Source organism: Lepidothrix coronata, unplaced genomic scaffold (genome assembly GCF_001604755.1).
Source record: "Lepidothrix coronata isolate B3197 unplaced genomic scaffold, Lepidothrix_coronata-1.0 Scaffold161, whole genome shotgun sequence".
Lineage (NCBI taxonomy): Eukaryota > Metazoa > Chordata > Aves > Passeriformes > Pipridae > Lepidothrix > Lepidothrix coronata.
In genome coordinates this window covers 1583259-1600514 of record NW_016690341.1, presented here as the reverse complement: position 1 = coordinate 1600514, position 17256 = coordinate 1583259, and the positions used below count along the sequence as shown (strand labels likewise).

At 40.1% G+C, this 17256-nt stretch overlaps 1 protein-coding gene and 1 long non-coding RNA gene across 3 annotated transcripts in view; one reads left to right on the top strand and one right to left on the bottom strand.

Moving 5' to 3' along the window:
• The window catches only part of LOC108504389, a 39010-nt gene extending 23705 nt beyond the window's left edge, over window positions 1-15305 (top strand). The window contains exons 3-4 of one of the 2 annotated variants that reach the window (XR_001877090.1): window positions 14854-15054; window positions 15228-15305. This is a non-coding gene — a long non-coding RNA (uncharacterized LOC108504389). Of the gene's footprint in view, window positions 1-14853; window positions 15176-15227 lie in introns of those variants that run through there. The other variant, XR_001877089.1, reaches the window with a different exon arrangement.
• Window positions 1-17256, bottom strand: part of TENM4 (teneurin transmembrane protein 4) — a 603620-nt gene that overhangs the window by 294584 nt on the left and 291780 nt on the right. The gene's annotated exons all lie outside the window — the stretch shown is intronic.

The window sequence follows — 17256 nt, the reverse complement described above, 5'->3', positions numbered from 1 at the left end:
CAAGTGTATTTCTTAGGCCATTTATTAGCATTGCTAATACCAAGCACCTCATTTTCATGCCACTAGCAGCAATTGTGAAAGCCATACTGAACTTTCTAATCCATTTATCTATTAATTTATTATCTAATTAAGGCTCACAATGACAGTGCTATTTGTTTAAAAATGCCCTCAAACTAAACCAATACAAAACACACATGCATTCAAATCAATTAAAATGGTACTTACTAATGTTTTCCTTAATCAGTTGGTAACTGTTCCATTACCATTTAAAGAAAGGCAAAATTCATTTTAACTTCATCATAATCATGCGACCTACTTGCATGGTGCCAAACTGATACAAATAAATGTTACTGTCATGTCATAAGGTCATGGAATAGCACCAGCCATGAATTTTGCAAAAGCCATCCTAGGAATAAGGCTTTTTTACATAAAAGGGCCCTAGAACATTAGTTTAAATGCAATCACTGAAAGGCAGTCAGGCAAAAATGGAGATTTCTGAAAAGTTTATTAAAGTTTAAATCATACCTCGTGCTACATCTTTGTGATTTTTTTTTCCGAGGGNGCACAACAGCAGCAGAATCTAGCGCCACATGCCTAACACTTCATGTTCATTACAGGAAAAAAATGAACCCTTCTTCCTGTGTTGCTAAAACAAAGCCTGACCTCATTCCTTAGCTACTGAGCTGTGTCAGGGACCCTTTCCACCGCATCATCCATGCACGGAGAAATCCTGCACAATACCTTAATGCCATTTGTTTTGGCCACTGACTTTGAAAGCAGTTGTCCCTCTTGTTTGGATGGAAAAAGTGCAGGCACTGCACATCCAAACCACGTGTAGATGTTACACTGTCATCTACCTTTCTAATACTGTGAAAGATCAAACCTGATGTTAGTTGCTTACTGTGGCAATGGATTTCTGGGGCACAGCAGGACGAGAGCTTTGCTCTCTTCCTTCTTTCCCTGCTGCCAGAGTTGCGGCAGTAACAGCACAGATTATCACGCTGGAAAAGGTTGCTCCATTTGGTTATTTAAAAACATTTTAAGAGCATCTTTCAAAGCTCACGGTAATGCATACTGACGCCAAGGTCTGAAAGACAAATCCTCGCAGACTCAGTCTGTCCTGTTCAAGCCTGGAAATGCATGGAGGAACATTCATTCATTCTCCAGATTTGTGTTTGAACATGATTGAGGACAACCAGTGCTGCTTTTCCCCTCCTGCATGAAGCATCACTTTCCCTTCTGCTCATTATTTATAGTACCACATAAGATATTTTTAAGATGAGGAAAGGCAGAAAAAGCCAGATTGAAGATTCATATATCTGTAGTTTCTTTAACTAAGAATGACTAAATACCATTTCTCAAGCTATTTACTTCTGGAAAGTTGTTTGGATTTTTTTCTTTTCTTTTTAATTCCAAACAGGTAGCCAAAAGAAAATGAAATGTAATAAACAGGATATTTGACTGCAAGTCAACATCTGTATTGGCAGAGTTTTAAAACTCCTGCTCTGCAGTGACTTAAATGATACAGCCATACCTGGCATGGAAATCACTCACTTTGCCTGAATTTTTTGTAGCTCTTTTAAAAAGTGAAGAAATATACCCGAAGAGACTTCTTTTCCTTAGCAAGGGAAAACAAGAGAGTGGGAGAGAGCTCTCAGGATCTGATCTCGATCCTTCTGAAGTCCAGAGGATACTGTATCTGAGAGCTTCAAATCCTCACTGCCTTCCAGCACTAGTGTCAGTCCACAGGCTTGCAAACTGGTTTTCAAGCAACAGCTAAGCCATCTGAAGAGTTGCTCTGTTTTATCAGTTCAGTGGGGATTTTTTTGATCAGATTTACTGGATGATGTCTTCTTGAGTGACAGCCATGGGTTGGAGTAGCAGATGTGTGTTCAATAAAGCACGTTCCACTCCCAGAGCTTATTTCTTTCCCTTTGTGCTTTATTTACCCCAACTGACATTATGACACTTAATTAGTCTTCATATTGGAAATGTTTTCTGGATTAGAGATTTCTGTTTAATAAAGCCTGGGAGGAAGTGCTAGGTCTGATTAGTGATGCATGACTCAAAGGAAAACAAACTCCCACAACAGCTTACTGACAGCTAATCTCCAAACCTGAATAATGATGGACTGGGAGAGGAAACCAGCACTCCAAAGGATTGGGACCTATCCTTGTCAAATATCCTTGGTGACCAGAATGAGCAGTGGCCATGTAAGAAACCTCTTACTCGTGGTTGCTGACAGCTCACATGACCAGCCTGAAGGGGAAGCTGTACTGTTTTGGCAACAAAAGAGGCTTTGCCAAACCATGGCAGAGCTCTCCCTGGGTCCTGTTTCTGCATCACAGAATCACAAAATGGTTTGGGTTGTAAGGGACTTTAAAGGGACACCTTCCACTACATCAAGTTACTCAAAGCCCCATCCAACCTGGCCTTGAACACTTCCAGGGATGGGGCATCCAGAGCTTCTCTGGGCAACCTGTGCCAGTGCATCATCACCCTCATAGTAAAGAATTTCTGGTTCACTGGTCTCTGCTGGCTGCAGCAGAGATGCTCTCTGTGGGACAGGGAAATTCCCTGCGTTACTGAAATAGGTCAGCTCCAAGTCAGGAGCTTTTATCCTGTCACTTAGGATCTTTTCTACTGAAGGGAACTCATAAGCAGCATTGCTGCTGTCAGAAGAAAGATCTCTGCTAAAGCTCCTCTCCAGAGGAAGAGGAGAAATTGCTGCTGGCCTGGTAGGCTGGGGCTGGCAGCATCACCAAGAGCAAAGGTGACAGGACATAGTGCAGGAGAGTAGTTCATGAGGAGAATGGTGCCTGGGACCTTGACTGGGGGCGTGGCCAGAGAAACGCCTGGAGTAAATGATGACAGAGAGCTCATGCTAGAAAGGAGAGGGTCTCTCCATGTAAGAAAGAGAAGGTTTCAGAAGGTCAGACACGAGGACCTCATCTTTTTGGGGAACTCAAAAGTGGACCTTATGGGTGCTGTTACGACTCAGTCGTGCCATGGTACAGCCAACAGCACTGGCCTGTCTAGCTATCAGTCATAGCTAAACTCCACAAGGGAAGAGGGCGCAGACAGCCATTCTCTTCCCCACAAGGCTGTGACATTCTCTCGGATCATGTCGCTCTGATCCCATCATTACACTCCATGGGGAGGTTCCTCATGTGTACTCAAGTCAAACACATGTCTGTCCTGGACTTCACCACTGGCAGATCAGAGTCAGCACTCATGCCAGCACCCTGCACACCTGAAAGGAGTCTGTGGCTGGACCCGTGGCTTGCAGATTTGCTGTCAGTATAGCACACAGGTTTACCCTTGAGGGCAGCCTCAGTGATCAGAAATGCTTTATGTCCAGCTCTGAATACACTTTTGCAGAAACTTAGAAGTATTAGAATGAAAACTGACTTGGAGTAGAGGAACATGGAGAGCCATGATCTGCTCTCCAATGTAGAAAATTAAAACAGTTTACAGTGGTGTTTCAATGTAATAATAATATATTAATATTTCAATTAATTTAATATAATGTCGGGGAAAGGATTGGTTGAAGATTTGCAAATAAATAATTGCAGTGGCACATCCTGCCTATATTATGATCATTCTGAATATCTATTGATACACAGTTATCACAGCTATATCAATATCTTACTCTATCAATATATGGAGTGAGGGGAGTATGAGAGAATCCTAATATTGCTATGAGGTAATTGCTGACAAAGAAATCACTGATATTGAAATGGAGTTTCTATACTGAAGATAATTCCAAGAATGTGCTATAAGAAAAGTAAAGATCAGTTGTTTGGTTTTTGATTTTCAATTAATTTTATAGTATAAATGATGCTGTGCTCTGGAGAAGCTGACATAAAATCAGGTTGTTATGGAAAGCTCCTGTAAAATGTTCAGCTAGCATTGTTAATTCTGTTTTAAACCAACTATCTCCCTATGCAATTATATTTCAATAAGCAAAAGGTTATCTCTGTTGTAAAGACACATAATGGAGAAAACACTCAAACTGTTGCAATGTCATCACTGCAGTTTATCCTCCAGCAAGACTGTGTGCTCAATTACAGCAGAAAAAATGTATTAAATATCAGTCAGATAGGAACATCATCCAGTAGCTGTATATTTCTGAAAAGCTTTTAGATCCCAAGGAAAGAAGATTTTTTTTTTTTCACCTACATTATGCTCAGTTTAGGAAAATAAGACAGAAACCAAATGGAGCCAGCTAAGGAAGAATAGGAGAAATCTCCATGCTATGGCCCAGAAGGGGAACCTAGGAGTTCTATTGGTATTGTTACACTCTCATCCACAGTGTGCCAAACCCCCTTTAGTGTGAACTTGTGCAACTCACCCATTACCCATGATTCACTGGCCTCATCTCTAAAGTGGAAATAAATGTCCTTTCCACAGCTGGGTCTTGTAAAGATGCATTTAGAGGATTGGAACACCAGTATAAACCGGTTTCTTATTCAGGGCTTTATAAAGTGTAATGAAAAAAGGCTGAGTAATCACTGACAATGTTGATGTCTTATCTGAAATTCCCCCTGAGATCCTTCTAGTCACAGGAAAGTGACAAATTATTTTTCTTGTGTTTCTAATAGAGTCAAAAATGAGCATGGTTCTCTGTAATAGTCAGTTCCTTAACAAGCTCTTAAACTTTCATTATGTCTTGCTCTGCTGAAGTATTTGTGCTGCAGAACCAGACATCAAAGATATAGTGTAGCTCTGGACACTGGGACTACTTCACCAACTGCTGCTCATAGGTTATCCATAAGAGAGCAACATATTGTTTTGTCTTTATGAGATCCTGTAAAAGGAAAGCTGGTACTTAGAAAAAATGAAATGCTGCAAGCAATATATTGGCTGGATTAACTTCACCTTCAGTACTTATAATTTCAAGGAATCTCTACCAAGTTTCACTATAGACACATTGTGACTGTGCTTACGTGGAAAGTAAAAGAGAGTGCAAGCTCCAGTTCACATGAATTTCCTGTTTAATGTCACTGGGTTTACAGTGGTCATGGTTTGACCCCATTGTGTCAGCCTGTCTCCCAAGACTGTGTCTGGGGCCAATCCATCTTCCTTCATCCCTGCAGCTTTCCAGGAAAAGTTTCCTTACTCACTCCTTGATGCTCACATGTTTAAAATTAAATTGGATCTGACCCATCATAACTGTTGATAGGCAACCTTGTTCTGAAAACTGGTAGCCACTGCTTGGTTAACAAAAGGCAAGCATATACCATCCTTAAAGGAATTTTCACCAAACTGCTTGATTGCCCTTGTGCCAAGAATAGAGCACAGAACTCAGTTTTGAATCTGAGAGAAAATTAAAACCTGCTGACTATTGCTTTTTGTGAGGATGCATTCAGAAATGCTGTTTTGTCAAACAAGTGTCTCTCCCCGAGACGGAATGAAAATGGATTAGTAAGTATCTTATCTCACACCCCACAAACACTAGAGGGTCACTGACCAGCAGTGCAAGGTTGGGAGTTGGAAGTGATAGAGACATGCATTACCTTGGAGCAGATAATCAGTAACAAGAGGAAAACAAAGAAGAAAATAAAAGAAAGAAAGAAAGAAAGAAAGAAAAAAGAAAGAAAGAAAGAAAGAAAGAAAGAAAATAAAGAAAAGCAAGAAAAGAAGGAAGGAAGGAAGAAAGAAAGAAAGAAAGAAAGAAAGAAAGAAAGAAAGAAGAAAAAAAGAAAGAAAGAAGAAAAGAAGAAAGAAAGAAAAGAAAAAAGAAAGAAAATAAAGAAAAGCAAGAAAAGAAGGAAGGAAGAAAGAAAGAAAGAGAAAGGAAGAAAGAGAGAGAAAGAAAGAAAGAGGAAAAAAAGAAAGAAAAAAAGAAAGAAAGAGAAAAGAAAAATTTTCTTTCAAAAGAAAACCACAATTGGTATAATTCTGTGAGGATAGGCTGATTTGAAAAGTTGTAAGAGATTAATAAACAGTAGGTCTGTACTTCAATAATTAATGTCCATTATCAAGTTTTAGTCCATGCACTCAGTATTTATTTTTTGTTTCAGTATATTTTGAAAGAGGGGAGGGAGGGAGAAGATTATGGGATCTTCAACACAGAACGAGACAAAGTGTTAATGGGAAAGATTACTGCTGTATAATCCTTAGCAAATGGCATAAAAGCATTAGATACCTGCACTGCTGCCATGCCTGCCTGCAGGAACACGTAATTGCCAGGAATTTAGTTGCTCTTCTTATGGCCTCTGTAGTGGTAAGAAAAAGTCAAACTGAAGCTGTTGTTCTGTAAGGTTTCCTTGCAAATCCATTGGATTTTGCTCACAAGACCATAAAAATTGCCATGCTGGGTCAGATCAATGTCCATATAATCCAGTATTCTTTCTCCAGCAGTGAGTAATACTACACATTTTGGTACATCACAAGAAAATATAAGAAACCTTTCATGACCAATTATGGAAAAACCTTCCCCTAGAGGAAGGCTCATCCTAACCTCTGGCAGAAAATGAAGCTTTTTTGCTTTGTCTGAAGTATTTCTATTAGCTCCTGTCTAACATAACCCTGGTTATATTTGCTATTCTTATAAATACCTGTTTCTTTTTCAAATCTGATTAAGTTTTAGCTTAACAGTACTGTGTTGCAGTGAATTTTACAGCTTAAATTGTCTTTAGAAGTATACCTTTTATCTCTCGGAAACTTACTGCCCTTCAGTTGCACTGGATGGTTCTTGTTTTGATTTTATGAGTGGGAGTAAATAAGACTGCCAATTTACTATCTCTGTAGTACTCAGGATGTAATATACTTCCATGAAACACTTCTTTATTCACCTTTTCTTTAAAATGACTGTTCCTGTCTCTTTCACCTTTACATTCTTTCTAACATTTTCTGGCTGTGTGAGACTTCTTCCACTCCGAAATATCTATTTCTTTAATAATAAAATGAGTTGTTTGTTTAGATCTGTTTTATTCTTTATTATTATTATTCTCTATTTTATTTAAAAACTACAGTGACTTTCAGTGGCACTGAAATCTAATTTCTGAAGGTCTGACTTGAAATGCCCTGAACCAGTAACTGCATTCCTACCAAGCTTCTGCCACCATGGCCATGTGACATCAAGCCATTTGTGATATTATTCTTAAAATCCAGTTTTAATATTCTAGCAATTTTCATAAACACAGTTCTGCACTGAGTGCATGATTTCCCTGAACTACTTTTCACAGCGACCAACCAGTTCTCCCCTAAAACCCTCCAGAATCTATCAATGTGCTAGACCCTCCAGCCTCTGTATTCTCACCTCTGATTTTTCTCATCTGTGTTTTCCCAGACAACGGTTCAGTTGCTCCTCTGCATTGGGAGGTGGCTCTGGACTTCCTCCTTAGACTCTTCTAGCCCTGTCAATGCTTACATGTTATCTGCCAGTCTTGCCTCTTCTCTCTTCACTGCTTTTCCAAATCAATAAAGGGTGTATTAAATATAGTCCATTCATACATCTTTCCCTTAATCTCTTATGTTAAAGACCTTTATTTGAAGTACAACCCCCTTATTTTGAAGACCTTTATTTTAAATACAATCAACTGTCTATTTAACCACTGTTGTATGACGTTCAAAGTAGCCTGGACCAGAAGAGCAGAGAGGACAAGTATGTTTACATCTGCTCCCTCATGTACATATGGCTTCATGTACATATGGCTTTGTAATCTAATACTGTTATGACATTAGTTTCCATTTTATCAAACTGTATAAGGTTCATTGGCCAATCATTCAGAGATCCCAGTTTCTTTTTTAAAGAAGAAAGCAGAAGATGCTCAGCCCCCTAGTCCCCTAAGCCTGAGTTAGTACTTTCCCTTTCTGTGACCAACATCAGTTCCATTTCCAGTAGCAGTCAGAGAATGAGCCCCTCTGTGCTGAGAGAGGCATCCAGTGCTCTTGATTTTAGCAGTCTTGTGTCAGCAGCAAGGCACTGTCTGTAATGATGAGACTATAAATACTCTAGCACCTCTGAAGTGCAAGTTGTTCCCCGAGGCACTTGTTTTGGTGGGGTTCCTCATGCTCTAGAGATACTGGTCTCTTTCTGCTGAATATCAGGACTGCCTAGAGGACCAACTTGGAACTAATGCCTTTGTTCTGCCAACTAAAGTTGCCGGAGATGAATCCTTCTTTAAATGACCTGAGCATTTTTAACATAATGCTTTTTTTTAATGGTCTTCTCTGGCATTCAAATCCAACTATGTTGCTGTTTTTAAATGCATGAGGTGCTGCAGTGCTCAGAAGACTGACAATAGGCTGTGGAAGCTGCTAGGAAAGAAAATTTTTTTTTTACTGGGAGATTAATGAAGTGCTGGCAACTGCTGTTGCCCAAAGAGTTTGTGGAGTCTCCATCCTTGGAGATATTCAAAAGTCATCTGATCAGAGTCCTGGGCAACTGGCTCTAGGTGGTCCAGCTTGAGCAGGGGGCTTCCACCAGATGATCTTTAAAGGTCCCTCCCAACCTCAACGACTCTGTCATTCTATGATTTTGAATTAAATCAGTTTGGCATGGCCTAAGGATATTGTATTGATTTGTGGACAAGTTTGTCAATCCCACAATAGGAAGACAGAAATTAAGAACCTGCCAGCTCAAGTTCAGATCCCAGAGCCTCTTTGGAAAAGTTCATTTAAGTCCTGAGGTCTGCACTCATCCTCTCAGAAATGCTGTCCAGCTTGCTGTGAAAGGACAAAGGTTTCGAATGTAACATGCTCTACTGCATGCAATATATAGTCAGAGAACTTCACTTTGGGAATCTCTGTTAGATGCTTTTCAGGAGAACATTTCAGGCCCACTTTCTTTAAAGAACAATAATCGAAAAATTGTGGTATTTTCATTATCAAAAAACATATATATATATATATGCATACGTATAGATATGTGCTGACTAGACATCCTCATACCAACTGTATCTATATCTACGTAAATATTTTAAAAACATTTGTTTTCACTTCTCTTTAAATCTTTTTTTTAAACTTAGTAAGGTGTTTTGTTGACTGTGAATATTGAGTCCCAGCAGTTAGAAATGTAGCAAGGAAATTGTGTTATGTGATGGGATGACAAAAACCCTAAGCTGTATCTCTCAGGAGAAATCAATGCACCGTGTCTTTTAATGTCATAAAAAAACCCTCCCAACAAGATGTACTCATGGTAGTATTAGCAGAAAAGTGAGCTTCTAATGGCCTTTATTGATTAAGTCAGAAACAGCAGACAACTCTGAGGGTACTGTTGTTGTACAAAACAATTGGAACTACCACTACCTTAGTGTACTCTTAAGTAGATTTAGTGAGGATGCCCCAAACTCAGTATCTGTGGAACTGCTGTTGGAATAACTGCAGCCTTTTTCTCCAGTAAGTGATTTGCTGAGCTTGAAAGAAGCTTTGCGATTGCCTTCTCTGAGATATTCCTCCATTTTTTTGCCCCAAATTTTGCTTTTTGGTAAGTGCAAACCCTTCTTTTTCCTTCTCAGAGACTTCCTCTAACCATCCTGTTTCCCTTCTTAAGCATCCATCAGAAGTTTGCGGGAGGGAATGAGGACAAGAATCCCTTTGAGAGACAGCAGCCCTAATGACATAAAGAAAATATTACTGCTTTGGGGAATGAATCTGCAATGATTGTAGGACTCTCTAGGAAAGGACACACAGACAACTGCAGCTGAATTATGGAGGCCTAATAGCATGCTGTTGAACCTCAAAAGGGTGGGTGTAGGTCCCATGCATCTGAGGGGGGCAATGTCGTAGGATGTAGAAGTGCATTGCACACTGGCTGACGCTGAGAGGCACAGAAATGCGCTAGTGATATCCAAATCCCTGGTAAATCTGCTCCTGTCCTGAGGCACATTCCTAATTGAGAGATGGAAAAATACTGCTTTGCTATTCTTTCCGTATGCTAAATTCCTCTATTTTGCAGATAGTGAGCTAAGTACACGCTGCCCCAGCTGCACAGCCGTAACTCATCAAAGTATACCAATTCAGTGAGGTTTGACTGTGTGCCCACATCCTCCGAAAAACCTCATGATAGGCACAAACCGTGTCGGTGGCCTCTTGACTCGCTGCTCTGCTGCATTATTGAGATGAGAGCTGCTGAGAGCCATGGCCAACAGCATTAAGGGCCCTGCAGAGCATCTGATTGCCAGCCACACAATGCTGTAAATGGGCCAGGACGGATGTTTTGGATAGGAGCCAATTCACCATAAACGCCAGCCAAGGAAGCTGGTTTGTGACTTGCCCCTTGATGAATGCACCTTTATTCAGTGAAGAATTAATATACCTAAAGTAAACAGAGAGACAAACAGACAGGCTCTGCAGTGGTGTGAAGATGTGGCAATACACAGGGATGATAAAGAGCAAAAAAAAAAATAAAATTCTGCAGTCAGCCATAAAAATTCCCACTTCCCACTGGCTCTTTTACGGAGAATTGTTTTCCTCTTGTGAACAGTAAATAATGAAGGCAGGTTTTGTGGCTGGGTGAAGGGCACTGAAGCAGTTTCAGAGTCTGATCAGAAAGAGTAAGGTGCTAAACATCATATGGGGTATGCAGACTGGAAGCCAGAAGCATCACTGCTCTTCTGCTGTTATAAACACTGGAATCACCCCAAGCGATTGAGCCCTTGCCAAGTAATTCACCGCTCTGCGGACAGACTCTGCTTCTTGTTCGCGTTTGCTGATCTGATGCAATTCCTAGTGCTTAGTGGTTTAACAGAACTTCTTGTGAGACACTCGATTTATCACTGATAAATCACTGATGAAATCTAAAGTTCAGTTATAAAGTGAGGGCTCATCCACAGCCGTATAAAAGGCTTTCCCCTGGCTTAGAAATACACCAGTGAAGACACTTAAAACAATAAACTCCTGCACAACTCCTGCACCACTCAGCCTTTGTTTCAGGCTTTTGCTTTTAAGGCATAATTATTGTTCCTGGTTAATTATGGAAAAGATCTGTGCATCATTCCTACCACTCCCAATCAGTCTCATCCTATCCTCCACCAGCTCTCAGCTCCTTTATGCACACAGTAAAGAAGATAAACTCAGCAAAGAGCTTCTCCATTTTAATAGAAACATTTTCTGTTTTCAATGCTGCCAGTGCCATTGCCTCCTTTGCATAAAATAGATCAGTGGATGGATGCTGTATAGTTGCTGTCTTAGGATGTTTCAGGGGTCCTTTGTATTTATTCTTCAAGCAATGCTCCAAAAGCAGTGAATTTTCACCCTTTTCTATTCAAAATCTTGGCAAATCTTCTTGTCTCACTGAACAGTATGTTTTGGATATGGAGGTGATGATGACTAGTGATAGGAGAAGGGGGAATGACTTTAAACTGAAGGACTGTAAGTTTATGTCAGATATTAGGGAGAAATTCTTTACTATGAGGGTGATGAGGCACTAGAACAGGTTGCTCAGATAAGCTCTGGATGCCCCATCCCTGGAAGTGTTCAAGGCCAGGTTGGATGGGGCTTTGAGCAACTTGGTGTAGTGGACGGTGTTTCTGCCCATGGCAGGGGGTTGGAACCAGATGATCTTGAAGGTTCCTTCCAACCCAAACTACTTTGTGATCCTATGATTCTATGACTTCCTTTCCTTGCAGGTGTGGGCTGAGGACAAACCCTACGAAAAATTTTTAAGTATTCAAAATGATTATGGATCTGTGTTTGAGGCAGGATCTCCAACTATTTACTTTTCAGCTGGTTAGTAACAGATGATGCAAACAACAACCTCTGCAAGCAATTTTTTGATCTGGACTAGAATGTGTGGGACTACACTACAAATCTTTTTATTCCCCATGCCTGCAGTGCTCGTCATACAAGCTTTTGAAATCTGTCTTAGACATCTCAGTGCACATCAGTCCCAAATCTCTAACCCAATGCATTTCCAAGCACACCACTTGAAAAGGAGGTTTTGCCCTTTGATCCCAATATGCACAAAACCTAGTAAGAAATCTGTGGGGCAAAGCACTACCTGATTATTCCTTTGTGTGTATCTGTTATTTCCCAATAATAGATACAGTGCTGCTACTCTGGATCCTGACCCCCATTATACTGATACAATGCAGCAGCTCCACTGACTTTCTCATTTGTGCCATCAAAAAGGTGCTGCAGTACAAACTGTGGCCCTGCTATGCATTCATCTTTCATTTCCATGCATTTCTTGCCTAATACCAGAGTGAGGGTAACACCAGCACAGTTCAGCCTTCACCTCTTCTTGGCATGATTTATCTGCATTATACAGCAGCTCTAGGAGAGATTGCTCTCATTTATACTCTGATCCAGCAAATTTTCTCCTCAAACTAACTCAATACCTTTAAATAGAAGCAATACCTGAGCAGAGAAATGAAAAGAAGGGTCAAAACAGTGAGAAACAAAGTGCCTGGGCATCACAGCATTAAAAGTAAATCTCACTGTAACCCCATTTTCACTGTGATCTTTATAAAGGCTACAGGCACTATGCCTGTGGGATCTTGTTGCTCTGACATTGTTATACATGGGTTTTGATTAAAAAATGGAAATGTATGGATGTTGTTTATGGCTCGTATAATGGTGCTAGAAATCTGGTCAGATGGAAGGTTGGTTTGAAATGGGACATAAACCTCAGCATAACCTTTGGTCAGCTTTGTGCTAAAAACTGAAGAGATGAGCTGGTTTGTCTTCCTCCCAAACTCCATTTTAACATTTAATAGGCTGCCCGTTGTTATATGAAAGTAGTGTTCAAATTGCAATTAGTAGTTTAGGGGAATTTTAATTGCAATGTAGTGGGGAGCACTACCTCTAGATAACACTTTTATCAGTGTGGCATTACTTGAATGACAAGCAGTGATGGGTGGCTTCTTCTGATTTAGGTAAATTTGCTCCTAAAGAAATAAAATTAAATTATAATAGAGCACTCTTAAACAAACAAACAAACAAACAAAGGAAGAGAACTACCTATTAAGGTGACTTGTCTTGCCTGTTATAGGAAAACAAATGCAGACAGGAACATACAAAATATAATATTTCAAGCAGGTAAACACTGGCAAGAGAGAAAAGCAACTGAACTAGTATAAAATGCTATGAATAATTTGAGACTGAAAACGAGATGAATGTTTCTAGGCATCTGAAGAATGAAGCAACTGTTTCCAGTAAAAGAGATGAGAGCAAGGCGCCAATCTGGCTTCAAGACAAAAAGTTCATCCCTGTCTGTAGTGAGAGTCAGGATTTGGTGAGGCAGTAAGGTCTTGGGAACGACAGGGCATGGTTCTCAAAAATTTGGACAATTTCCTTTCTGCAGTGTTAGCATCAAGATAATTTTCAATGTAAAAAAAAGGAACAGAATAATGAAAGGAGGAAAGAAGTGAGGGAGAAGGAAGGGAGGAAGGAGGGGAGGAAGAAGGGAAGGAAGGAAGGAAGGAAGGGAGGAAGGAAGGGAGGGAGGGAGGAGGGAGGAAAGAAGAAGTAAAAGGAAACAAGAAATTAAAAGAAAACAAAAGAAAAAGCAACAGAAAAATGAAAGTAAAATGTAAAAGAGAGAGCAGAGAAGAAAAGAGAGAAAGAGCAGGAAAGAAAGAAAGAAAGAAAGAAAGAAAGAAAAAAGAAAAAGAGTAATAACCTTTTAAACCAAAACCAGCTAACTTAAAGCCCAGATGACTTCAGAGAAGCTGATTTACTAAGGCTTTCTAACGTTTCACATAATCAATTGCATCTCACCATTGCTTGACTATTGTTTAACTTACAAGAGCAATATAGTTCCAGACCTTGCTTGGGGCAGGTAATGATGGTGTGTTTGTGTGGGATGGAGTAGTAATTCATTTCAGACATGGAGGTAATTCATTGCAGACATTCTTTAAGAGAGTTAGGGGAGAAAATAAAATGACAGATGATTTTACAATAGTTCAGGATTATTTTTTTTTGCTGCTGACCCTGGAACTGGTAATAGCAGGAAATGGAAAGATTAGCATAAAGAATGGTCATTGATACTTGGGGTCTGATAGCCATTTTTGCTGAGCTCTATACTTATTTTGAAAGGAATGAAGCATTAAAAACAGCCAAGGTTTTCTTTCTTGTGCATAAACCGTCTTACAGATCTTATGGAAAGTGTAAAATGGGTGAACAGGAATTATGCCAAAGGGTTTCACAGGAATAACTCTGAACTCACACAAAACATGACAGAGAATTGGGTATTTTTCTGTTCTAAATTGAGTAAGATTTCTCAGAAACTTATAGAGAAGCCATCCTTTTCCATTAAATTCTTTATTTTTCCATATAAGAAGAAAGGATTGATTTTGTTTGTTGTCTGTTTAGTAATAAAATTGGTTCTGCACATAAATGAAAAGAGTGGATATTCATACCCAGACAAATAGTCTAAATAATAAGAATATAGAAAAGAAATTGTTCTAGGGAAGTCAGAGATGGAATTTATGGGAGAATAAAAGGAATCCACCTAAAAAATGATAAGAATCAAGATGATCTTTTAAGATGTGGCTTCAGAATTTGTTTACTGAATGGACAAGTGACCATTAAAGGATATTGTGGGAATCATGATTTATTAAGTTAGGTTCAGCTCTATGGTGCAAAACAGTCTGTCCAGGCAATACCAAGTCCACCAGAACTACTCTGTATTGAAGAAGAACAGAAGTGGTTTAGGGTCATTCACATTGATCCGCTCAATTCAGCCAGCAGGTTTATGTCCTGCAGCTTAACCTCACTTCTGACAATCTAGGTGGCCCTTTTCCCTATCACCATTATGAACTTACTGGGCAACTTTAGTGATGCCACAGGTAATCTACAGCCCTTTTACATAGCTCTGCAGATTAAATAAACAAAACAGGTGATGTGAATTGAAATATAGATGTATATAACCTTGTATTCATCCCCTTTTTCTAACCACAGGAGCCTGGTATGAAAAACACTCAAGGAAGGATTGATGTACCTTAATTTGGAGGGAATATCATCAGTGGATGACGCAAGCTCGATAAGTGTTAACAGTTGCACTGAACCAAGCAGTTAACAAAATTGATGTGATTAATAATAATAGACAACTACTTACATGACTTTGAGACTTTAGAGCTCTGAGTTCCTAAAGGAGTCAAGGTGAGGAGATACTGGATAAGGAAATGGGAACTCCTGAAAATGGTTATTTTTCTAGTCCTGCTAGACTTTCTAGTCTAGGAAAACCCTGCAGCGTTCTCACCATAATGTGAAAAATAAAGTGGTCAGACGTTATATAGCTGTCTTAATTGTGGTAATTGTGCATTTTTTTCCAGGCACAAAGAAGGATGCTGCTGCTTCTACATTAAAGGGAGAATGAGTTTTATGAGTCATAAAAGAGAATGAAACACCGGACCCTTAGCTCACTTGCTGTAAAAAAAAAAAAAAAAGAAAGAAAAAAGTAAAAAAAGAAAAACAAGTGAGGACTTTCAGGGCTTATCCTGAAAAATATGGAAACTGGAGGTGTTCAGTAGCTCTCTGGACCAGGCTTTTTGCCAGGGAGTAGCACTGATGACAAAACACTTTGAGCCGAGGATTCATCCCAGCATCCCTAGAAGTGAGGAATAGAGGTGTTACTGCACCAGGGCTAACTAGGACATCACTTAGGAAGGGACGGTCCCCTTTGCAGCAGCCAAGGCATAACACGTCTCCCAAGAAATGTACAAAAACATGTGTTCCCAGGAAATTTCTTCCCTTTCTCATATGCTGTTCACTTTAAAGTCTATTTCTACAAACACTTGCTGCTTGACTTCCTTCCTGTCACCACAAGGAGTCCCATTTAATTAACCTGGCAGCCTACGGTGGTGAAAATAGATTGCAGCTTGTAAGTGTGGAGATTGACAGTCTCTGCAAGCTGCCTTGGTTTGCTTAGCTACAGCAGTTATTGTTTCTCAATTATTTTGATGGTATGATTCCAGGCTGTACATCCAGTGGCCTGGCTGCAGCTGCAACAGTAGTTGAGGACAGGGAGGGAGTGGGCTGTGTGTGACATGGAGCATCAGCAGTTCACTCCTCCACGTCTGTGTTATATTGGGTAGGGAATTGCCTCTGGCTAACGACAAGCCTTCTTAACGTTTTCCTCTGAGAAAACAGATGATCAAATGCAAGAAAGCCTACTCATTAAAACAAGTGCTGGGAAGGTTTTGTTCTTTTCAGACTCATCCCTGTGTTTGAGTACCTAGAGAACCAAGAGTACCTATATTGACTGAATATAGCATCTGTTTACCATCAGCTTTGTCTGAAACTACTCTTTTTTTTCCAAGTTAATGAAAATGGAGTTTGAAAACTGGTTCTGATTAGGCAGGTCAAATAGTGAAAATACTCTCTAAGGCCAGAATATACCTCAGGATCCCATTGCAGAGCAAAACAGCACATAGAAATCACCAGAAGAGCAGAAGATCAAAGCAGATGGGAGCAGCCTACTGGGTGCTACTGGATTTGGAGGTGCTGCCATGGTGCTGCAAAGGGAGGTGCAAAATTTGTGGATGAAATTCAGCTATATGAATTTCTTTGCTAGATGGCCAGGCAGTAGAATTAGACCCTGGGCAAATATAAAGGAAGATAAAAAAGCCCCCCCCTTTTAATTTTTAAGGAAGTATTGTGTGGTGCACAAGAGTGATGCTGGCCCCAGGAAAGGTTTCTTCTCTGCATTTCTTTCTGCCTACTTCACAGTCAATTGCTATACACCACTTCCACTAGAGTATTTTCTTTCCCACTGCTATGAAGATAAATTGCCTATTACCAAAGTAGCTATAAGGAAGGGAAAAAAATAGTGTCTTTTCCATCACAATGCAGTCAAGTTCTGTTGTAATTGGCAGCACAGCATGGCGGGTATGCCACTCCCACCAGGTCCCCTGCCCTGGTAATCGAGTCTGTTCTTTGTGTAAGATGCTGCTATTTGTGTTGGTTCACGTGACTTTCTTTATCAGTCTCTTTTTAGGGGCTGCTTTTTCTGTCCCTCACAGGAGATGGACAGCCAGGGGGAGGAAAGGCAGTTGTCATCTCCATTTGCTGGAGTTAGTACTGCTGCAGTGAACGTGATTCCTTCTTATGTGTTTGTGCACTTTTGTGGGTGCTGCAGGGTGAAACTGTAAATTCTAGTTGTAAAAATAAAACATGATGTGCAGGAGAAGCAGGTGAGACAGAGATGTTAAACACTGGTATTTGGATGGCTGGGTGGGTGACCATGTTACATGAGCTTGGCAGAGATGTAGACAATGTGCAGCTCCTACTTTGGGGTTCAGGGGCAGGATCTAAAAATTGTGATGTCTGGACTTCTGAGCAAATCTATATCAAGAAAGTGAA